This window comes from Lissotriton helveticus, chromosome 5_1 (genome assembly GCF_964261635.1).
Source record: "Lissotriton helveticus chromosome 5_1, aLisHel1.1, whole genome shotgun sequence".
Classification (NCBI taxonomy): Eukaryota; Metazoa; Chordata; class Amphibia; order Caudata; family Salamandridae; genus Lissotriton; species Lissotriton helveticus.
Genome location: NC_136065.1, coordinates 146213850 through 146223303, shown reverse-complemented (window position 1 = coordinate 146223303; position 9454 = coordinate 146213850). Strand labels below are relative to the sequence as shown.

The window sequence follows — 9454 nt, the reverse complement described above, 5'->3', positions numbered from 1 at the left end:
GAGCGCGCTGTGGCGCTGTTTCAACAGGAGGAAGATTTTCTCCTCAAGAGCTGGAGTTACACATAAATTGCTTGGAACTACTAGCAGGATCCTTTGCGATCAAAACCCTCTACCCGCAGCAGACGTCATGTTGCATTCTTCTCAGAATGGACAACGTCTCAGCGGTCCGATACATAAACAAATTGGGAGGGACGAGATCGTCCATGCTGGTGCAAATAGCCAAGGACTTTTGGCATTATTGCCTCAACCGTCAGATCACGGTTATTGCAGAATACATACCGGGACAGTCCAACGTGGTAGCGGACTGGAACTCGAGACACCTGAAGGATTACAGCAATTGGCAGCTGCATCCCACAGTGTTTCACTGGCTACAGGACCTTTGGGGTCCTTGTCAGATCGATCTGTTCGCATCCAGGCTGAACAGCTATCTGCCCAAATTCTTCAGCTGGAGGCCGGATCCAGCGGTAACAGCGGCGGATGCCTTTCTGCAGGATTGGACGGGGGCAGTGAACTATGCGTTTCCCCCCTTTCTTCTCATTCCACGAATAGCGTCGTACATTCTCAAGCAGAACGCAGAGGTGATCCTGGTGACGCCTCTGTGGAAGTCGCAACCTTGGTTCCCGACATTGTTGGGGATGTGCTGCGACCTTCCCAGGATGTTGCCCTGGTCGGAATCCCTTCTTCTGGGACCTCTTCAGGAGCAACATCCACTGATCCTATCTCAGCGCCTAATGTTGATGGCATGGAGGCTTTCAGGCAACAGTGGAACTTGCCTGGAGTTTCAGGAACAGCTAACGACTTCATTAGACAGGCTTGGGCCCCTTCCACGAGGAAAAGGTATTCTTCCGCTTGGAAGGGATGGTTATGTTGGTGCGTGGAACGGGACTTGGATCCCGTGGGGGCAAGCTTTTCACATGTTGTGAATTTTTTGTCTGAGAAGGCAGCTAGCGGCTTAGCCTATCGATCGGTGAATAACTTCCGATCTGCTATTTCCGCGGGTCACTCCCACATTGATCACATTGATGGGAAACCAGTGGGAGTGCATCCCTTGGTGTGCAAACTCCTCAAAAGAATTCGGGTTGCAAATCCTCCCAAGCCCAAATATTCGGGGCTGTGGGATGTTTCTTTAGTTATCAAACTTTTGGATGGTTGGCCCTCTAATGAATTGCTTTCTAGGAAGCAGCTATCAGCTAAACTTGCTATGCTACTATGCTTGTCAGCCTGTAGGAGATCTTCGGATGTACGTGCACTGGATATTACAGGTAGAGTATTTACTCCGGAGGGAGTTTCCTTTACTATTACAGGTCGCACAAAAACGATGTCTAGACTGATTGACTATAATGCCTTTCATAGTAATGCCAAACTTTGTGTTGTCCAATGCTTGAAAGCCTACGAGGAGAGTACACGTTCTTTGAGACCGCCTGGGGTTACCCAGCTTTTGATCGCTGTGCAAAAGCCGTTTAAACCTGTGTCCTCTGCCACTATTGCTAGGTGGCTTAAGTTTATCATGAAAGAAGCTGGTGTTGATGTTCAGCTGTTTGGGGCGCACTCTGTGAGGGGTGCTATGGCTTCGAAGTCATATTTGCTGGGAGCTAATATTCAAGATGTAATGCATTGTGCTGATTGGTCGTCTGAGTCGACTTTCAATCAGTTCTACTATAAGCCGGTGGGAGATATTACTTCTGTTGTTTTTGATTCAGCGTTAAACTAGCATAATCTGAAGCCTCCGGTCCTGTAATAGAATCAAAAATTAGCTAGCATTCGCGCCAAGAATTTTAAATTCTATTAAGGACACGGAGGCGAGGATTATCCCACCCGGCTATGTCATGCTATGATCATGCTTACCCACCCGTTATTTTATGATTGATGCTGGTTTGTACAGAAGTTACGGGTTCTTTATTTTCTTTATAGGTAATGACAAGAAAAAAGATTGAAGAATATTCTGCTGATGACGGAAGTTGGAACGTGTTCCCTGTTATCCCATGTTGGGGATCATTCTGAAGTTGGAAAGAGATTTCCGTGTTATTCCATGTTGGAGAATATATAAGACTTTTGGACTTTGGAATTATTCTGCATGTTCGTGCAAAGAAAGAGGAAGCTGGGACTGTTACCAGGGCTCTTGTAGGGCTAAAGGAGGCGTGGCTTCGGCCAAGCATCATGGTTAATGTAATTTAAATTTATTAAACTGTGTGTTTATTGGCTGCTGTGTGTTTACAGTAAAAGAAAGAGAAGCATAATCCTCGCCTCCGTGTCCTTAATAGAATTGAAAATTCTTGTCGCGAATGCTAGCTAATTTTTGATTCTATTTGGGGTTTCTGTAAAATGTTAATGGATGGATTAACCACAAGACCTGATGGTTAGAGATGCAACCAGGGAAGCGTTAAAGCACAATTTCTCAAAAAATGACAACTCCTTAACATCTCTGGCAATTTGCGGGGATGGTGCCAAAGCAGTAATACTAAGAGAACCTATTTTGCACTCAGCCAGACTTTTTTTTCAGACCTAATTAGACCAAAAAGCTAGAACCCGAACTAAAAATAAAAAACTTCAAGAGTAAGCATGAGGCCTCGGGATCATAGAAAACATACAGAGCTCTACAAAAAGTCTATGGTCAATTGGGACAACTCTTAATGGGAGAGACAGAAGATCGAATGTTAGGCACTAAACAAACATATTATGACAAGGGGAACAGAGTGGACAGATTATCTATACTAATATAATAAAGAGAGAGCCCAAACCTTTGAGGCGGGTAATCTTAGGAACCACAGCACCAATCACAACACCCAATACAGCGTTGGAAAGGGCAGTTGCAGCAGAAGGACATAGGCTATGCAGACGCCCACCATATACATTTAAAAGGTAAAAGAACCGTGCCAGCAAAGTAGTCCCTTGTGGGCGTGTCTGCGTTGTGCTGTGGGCGTGTGCTGGGGGCGTGACAAACGCTGGGGGCGTGTGGTACGTTCCGCCCTTCATGCCATGCCTCATATCGTGTGCTGTGCGCATGTGCTGGGGGCGTGGGCGTGTGCGGGGCGCGGGATTACGAAAAAAAAGCGAGCGTTGTGCCCAATATTTCATTGTTTTTTCTTCCCAGGTTCTGTACATTCCAGCTCCGGGTGTCCACCCTGCTCCCTTTAAATAACCCTGCACCCCATAATCATAATCCACCCTTACTCCTTAAAATACCCCAACACCCTTAAACACTAACCCATCTTAACCCTATAAATATACCCTGTACCCCAACACCCAAACCTATCCCTAAACCCTAAAAATACCCTGTATCCCAAAACACAAACCTAGCCCTGAACCCTATAAATAGCCCTGTACCTCAAACCCCAAACCTACCCCTGAACCATAAAAATACACCTGTACCCCAAAACCCCAACCTAGCCCTGAACCCTAAAAATATCCCTGTACCCCAAAACCCAAACCTACCCCTGAACCCTAAAATACCCCTGTATCCCAAACCCAAACCTAGCCCTGAACCCTTAAAATACCCCTGTACCCCAAACCTACCCCTGAACCCTAAAAATACACTTGTACCCCAAAACCCAAACCTAGCCCTGAACCATAAAAATACCCCTGTACCCCAAAACCAAAACCTAGCCCTGAACCCTTAAAATACCCCTGTACCCCAAAACCCAAACCTACCCCTGAACCCTAAAAATACCCATATACCCCAAAACCCAAACCTAGCCCTGAACCCTAAAAATACCCCTGTAGCCCAAAACCCATACCTATCCCTAAAACCTAAAACTACCCCTGTACCCCATAACCCAAAACTATATCTGAACCCTGAAAATACCCAAACACCCCAAAACATATACCTCAGTACCCCAAAACATATACCCCTATACTCATACTTACCTTATCCAAACATTTAAAAAAACATGCTTTTACCATTCATGCATTTACAACGAATTTTGTTGCAAATGTATGCGTGGTAAAGCATATAAAATGTAATGCCATGTGTTATAATGGCATTGCGGAGTCATGGTACTTTCGTAATGAAAGTATGCGGAGTGATGGTAAGCGGAAAGAAAGTTGCGGAATAATGGGTGTTAACCCTCCCCCGGTAAGTACATTGGTGGCACGGCGGCCCACAACTCCAGCAACATACTCATATTTTTTCACCACTGATTTAAACAAGCATTTACAATGCAATGGTTTCGCCTTTGGAAAAGTTAGAGCTATTGGCATTATAAATGACAAAATTTGTATTTATGTGTTGGTTTTGAAAACAGATAAATAAATGGCATTGCCATTTACATTGCCATGTTAGGGCTTGTTAGGGGTATAGTCGAGATTTATTTGAAGCAAATTGCTACCTGCACTGAGCCTGCTTCTAAACTCCCCCAATATTTTCATATAATAGGAGAAAGACATAAGACTATGAACTTTCCTTTTGGTTGGTGGCTGTAGGTGGTTATTGGACAGTATCTACAGTGGATACTGACGTGTGCAATTACTTTTTCGGGTTTTAAGACTATTTCATCCATTTGTAGAACAGTAACTCATTTTGTAAACTTCTCTCCCAAAAGTGGAAATATGGAGCAGTCGAGGCTTACTCCAAGAGGTGGCAAAGAGTATGGAACTCAATTACAGTATGGCAGAGTATTCACAAGAAATATGCTCAACCCGGAAGAGTTATAGCTTTTAAAATGACCTAATTTACAGGAGGATGAGTTGTGGAATGAATCCACAAAAATGCGTTCTGACTCGTTCCCCTGCTCCCAAACTAACGTCTTCTGATGTCTCCACGTGTGCCAAGTGCCCTGAAACGAAAAAAGGAAAAATGGACCATGTTATTGTGCTTCAACCCCAGCAAAATGGAGGGCTCGTCCATCACTGCTGGGGGGAACTAACATTATTATTGCTAGCAGCCAAAACAGAAAATAATGGGGAAGAAGAGGAACAGGATGGACAACAGGACATGTTTTAAAATTCCCTGCAAAAAGGATATTTTCAGTTTTTGGGGCACAACAGCTGCGATAGCCACGCCTTCTTGGGAGACAGTCTCAGCTAATACCAGAGCAGAGGAGAGTTGTCCTATACCGGGCATCCAGTAGGTTTTTAGACTGTAAAATACGAGACATTGCTTGTATCCAATGCAGATTTGACATTTATACTAATTTTTGTGCTGGGTTTTTACATGCCCACAGTAACAAAAACACACAAACACGTCTCCGTCTAAAAACTAGGTTAGTTTGTATACTTTTGGGTTTTAAGTCCCCCTCCCCCCCAACAAATGGCACTCCTCTCTTTCCGTTACCTCTTCAACCCCTCTCATGTCCTCCTTCTAATAGAGTAGTTCAATAAGCTATTCCACCAAAATTGATGGGAAACCTGAAGTTTACATTTCCTCCATCTTACGGACTAACTTCCGCCCCTGCCCCTACTCACTAACCTAGACTGGAGCAGTCGATGCCTCGGTCTGGGGACTCCCCCGCCCCCTTATACACGCTGAAGAGCCAGGAGCCCTGGAGGTCCTGGAAGCTGCAGTTAGCCGGTGTGTCGGGCAGGGAGAGCCCCGGCACCAAGAGGAGCAGCAGCGGCAGGAGGCAGTGCAGGGCCATGGGGGTGCAGTGCGGTACCCGCAGAGAGAGTCTGACCTGAAGGACGCTGAATAGGTGCCGAGGAAGTAACTTGGCTGCAACTGCGGGTCCCGAGTTTTGGGCGAGATAAAGGTTTTTAATTCCGGAAGGTCACATGACCCAGTTCGGTAAAGTCAGGCGATGCGGTCACATACCGAGAACAAGCACCTACGAGGACACAGGGGGCGGGAGAGGACACGAACGGCGGGAGGGAGGCGGGAGGGGGGCGGGAGAGGACACGAACGGCGGGAGGGGGGCGGGAGAGGACACGAACGGCGGGAGGGGGGCGGGAGAGGATATATATAAACATTTCACAGCCCGAATGAACAGAAGAACGGTAAATGCCACTAACCTGAATGCGGCAAATCACTGTGTACCATACGTCTAAGAGGTAATATGCATTGCTATAGACAGCACTGTAAGACAAGCTAATTGCTAAAAACTGCATCCTTAATAACATTAACATTCTCAGCAGAAAAACACCACAAAAGAAGAGGACAGACTTTCAGTACAGAAGGAAGCTAGACTTGCACGTAATCACAAATGTCCCCGCCCCGTATGTCATTTACCTAGGTTCCTTTACAGAAAAGTTCTGTACTCCAAAAAGTTCTCCGAGCAGATCATTAGAGCAGTGGACAATATGTTGCTGTCTCTCATCGTACAGCTGTTTGGCCATAATGTACTGACCAAGATAGTATATAACCTGAAATACAAGCGCAACGCGTCAACGCTTGAGAGAAAGCCAAGTACAGTGGCGAGCGCACAATAAAGTAACAGGTGTCATCAATGTACATTGAGTGCGCCATGATTAAAAGCAAGGACAACCTACCTCCTTCATTGTAAAGGTGTCATTTTGAGCACCTGCAAACTTTAGTAACTTTAAGAGCAGGGGTTTGGGTTTAACCTGCACAGAGATTTACAGAGGTTAGCAAACCAATAAAACCCACACAAGCGACCAACGCTAGCTATCCCCAATTCTATTCCCAGAGGTCTATGAGACTGGCCCAAAGCACAGTGAATTAGGCAACAGGACCAGAGAGAAATACATGAAAACATGGACAACCAGACAATGCGAGATTTGCAGATGTCAAAGTAAATTAACTATTATAAAATTGAAGATCCATCTGACAACAAATCAAATATCACACAAACGTAATGCATTTAAAAACAAACTTTTCAAAACAGGACCTTACCAGCGCCTCGTGCTCAGAAGCCAGCATAGAAGTGCTTAAGGAGCCTGCGGCTGAAGACATTTTGGTATTGTACGGTTGCCTACAATAAAATAAAATAAATTGTTGGTTTCAACCATAAAACACAATGGGAAAAGATGGAGTCAGCGCAGAGCAGCTGCTGGTCAGAGGCTGAGCAGCGGAGAGCGCAGTCAGCGAGCGCCAGCGACATGTTCTCTCTCGCTGCCATGGCACCTGCAGCAGGCTGTGGCTGAAGACAAACGGGGATCCCCAGCTTTACCTAAAATAAATAAGAGAGCAGTGGATAAAGTGCTGCAGTGTTTAGAGTGCTGCGAGGGTGAGGCGCCGCAGCTTTAAGTACAGAGCGCGGGACAAGTCGGGGCTAGACCCAGCGGGAGCGCTGCAGACATGTCTGAGCATGACCGGCGGAGGGGCGGTGACTCACTGGCAGCTGCCTGACTCAGAATCGCCACCGCAGCACTACACTGCCAGTGTGCTTCCTCGCTCTGCCCGGACCTGGGACCCTGTCTGCTTCCCCTTCACCCTACTAGCCGGAAATCCACCACCTCACACCCTGCAACCTGCTCACATTCGCCGGCAACCTAGCGCCAACACAACACAGGCTGTCCTTGCACGCTGCTGATGCAGTCTAACAGTCTCGAGCCAGTGCTCTGGACTAGACTGTGGACTGGCAAAGAATATAATACCCGCTGCCTCTGTAACTACTTAATTGAGTCGCACCCTCGCTCTACTCATTGATGCCCGCTGCCCCTGACTACCGCCCCGAACACATCAATAAAGTCTGCCGTCGACACTCACCAAACGAGGCTCCTTGGTAGGCCTCACCTCAAGCCCCGGCCTCGCGTGCGTAACCTCGCTGAGAATGATGTGCATCTGTCGGCTACAACCTCCAAGAAAGTTCGAGGCTGTGGCCCGGCCCGTTCCTCCTAGTAACCAGTATACTGACGCACTTTGAATCCCACGGATGTTGTTGCCCCTCGGCTTTCTTCGGGTCTCCTCCTTCTTCATGCAGGCTGCGTGAGTTTCTCCCTGCACTTCCCGCTCGCAGCGATCAGCGTCTCTGTCCCCGACTCCCACGACCAGACCAGACCGAAGCAGCGGGAGGGGGGCGGGAGAGGACACGAATGGCGGGAGGGGGGCGGGAGAGGACACGAGAAACTCCGCCCAGGGAAAAAATGTCGGGAACGCCCCCGAATCTGGTCCGGCCTTGACGGACAGATCCGGCACCCAATGGCTAGCCTCCATTTATGGAGCTAGCCAATGAGAGCCGGGGGACGTTCCCGAAGTGCTTAGTGTCGACATAGGATTTCACCTGCGCTGAAAAGCTGCGCAGAGCGCAGCCTTTCGGCAGGCGAAACCCAAAAATGCACAGGTATCTCTCATTGATGGCCAGCACCGACATACACTTTTAGACACACCTCCTGCCACAAGTTCTAGAATTGCGAACTTTAGAGCTGGGGAGCTATGCTCGAATCTCGGCATCAGCTCAACATCCTGTGATTCCAGGCAAATCGCTTTGTCTCCCCGTGCCTACCACAAATGAATGTGTTCTTCTGTAATGTAAATTGTGCTCATGCCATGTTGTCGAGTTCGCGCTATAGAATATTGCAAGGAAAAATAAAGTAGGGAAACTCGAGTTCACACACTACTGAATGCGCACTCTTCAGTGCATCAGCAGTGCACTGTGAATCGGAGTGTTTCACAGGCCTGTCACAGATAAGAAATGCTATCAAAACGAAATCCTACAAAACAATATACTACTGGCCGGCAGCAATTCATACCCGGACAACGTTGGGACGGGCTGCTAGTTTGCTTATAAAATAAAACTCACCTAATACAGAAAAATAATTCAATGCATACAATTGAAGTTGGTAGCTATATTCACACAAACACCCAAAATATTGCAGGCATTTTTTCAATAGTATGACACATTGCATACTGCTGAGATAACTAAGGGAGTGGAAAAAGATGAATACGTGTGGGAATAGAGTTCCCCTCTATTAGGGGAGAACTAGCTGAAACTTTGGAAGAATTGTTAACAGCTCTAGAGGATAAAGAGGTGATTAAGGCACTCCAAGATAACAAATCTTCTGGGCCGGATGAGTTTGTGAACTCGTTTTATAAAACATTAAGGGGCTGACTTGCAGACCCTCTAACACACATATTTCATTCCTTTCCGGAGACAGGCGTAATAACTGATACTTTGACGGAATCAGTAATGATTCTAATCCCTGGAAGTGGATGGAAGCTGCACTTTTAGTTGATGCAACTCTTGTACCGGGATACTTCAGAACCATGTCGAACAAAGGTTAAAAGGGACCTCACGCCTAAAAAAAACCCTTTTGGAGAAACAAGTGTCTAGAAAAGGCATTACCTGTTTGTATCGATTATTAGATAACCCACCAATGGATTTTAAGCCACTCTATACCCTAAATGGGAAACAGAACTAGGAATATCAATCGATGAGACCTGCTGGATTCACATTGGGGAATAAGCTATGGCATCTTCCATATGCACGTCATACCAAAAAAACTGCTATAGAATAATACTGAGATGGTATGTTACCCCAGTCCATCTCAATGCTATGTTTGGCTCATCCCAGAATGCTTGTGTTGAGAGGAAGAGAGAGGTACGTCACATATTTGGTGGTCT

At 46.6% G+C, this 9454-nt stretch overlaps 1 long non-coding RNA gene across 1 annotated transcript; it reads right to left on the bottom strand.

Moving 5' to 3' along the window:
• Positions 1–6159: 6159 nt before the first annotated feature.
• On the bottom strand, positions 6160–7769 carry LOC144753029 (uncharacterized). Its single transcript, XR_013594174.1, has 4 exons — positions 7628–7769; positions 6785–6863; positions 6421–6495; positions 6160–6294 (listed from the first exon to the last, which is right to left on the bottom strand). It is a non-coding gene; the product is annotated as an uncharacterized LOC144753029 (long non-coding RNA).
• Positions 7770–9454: the final 1685 nt, after the last annotated feature.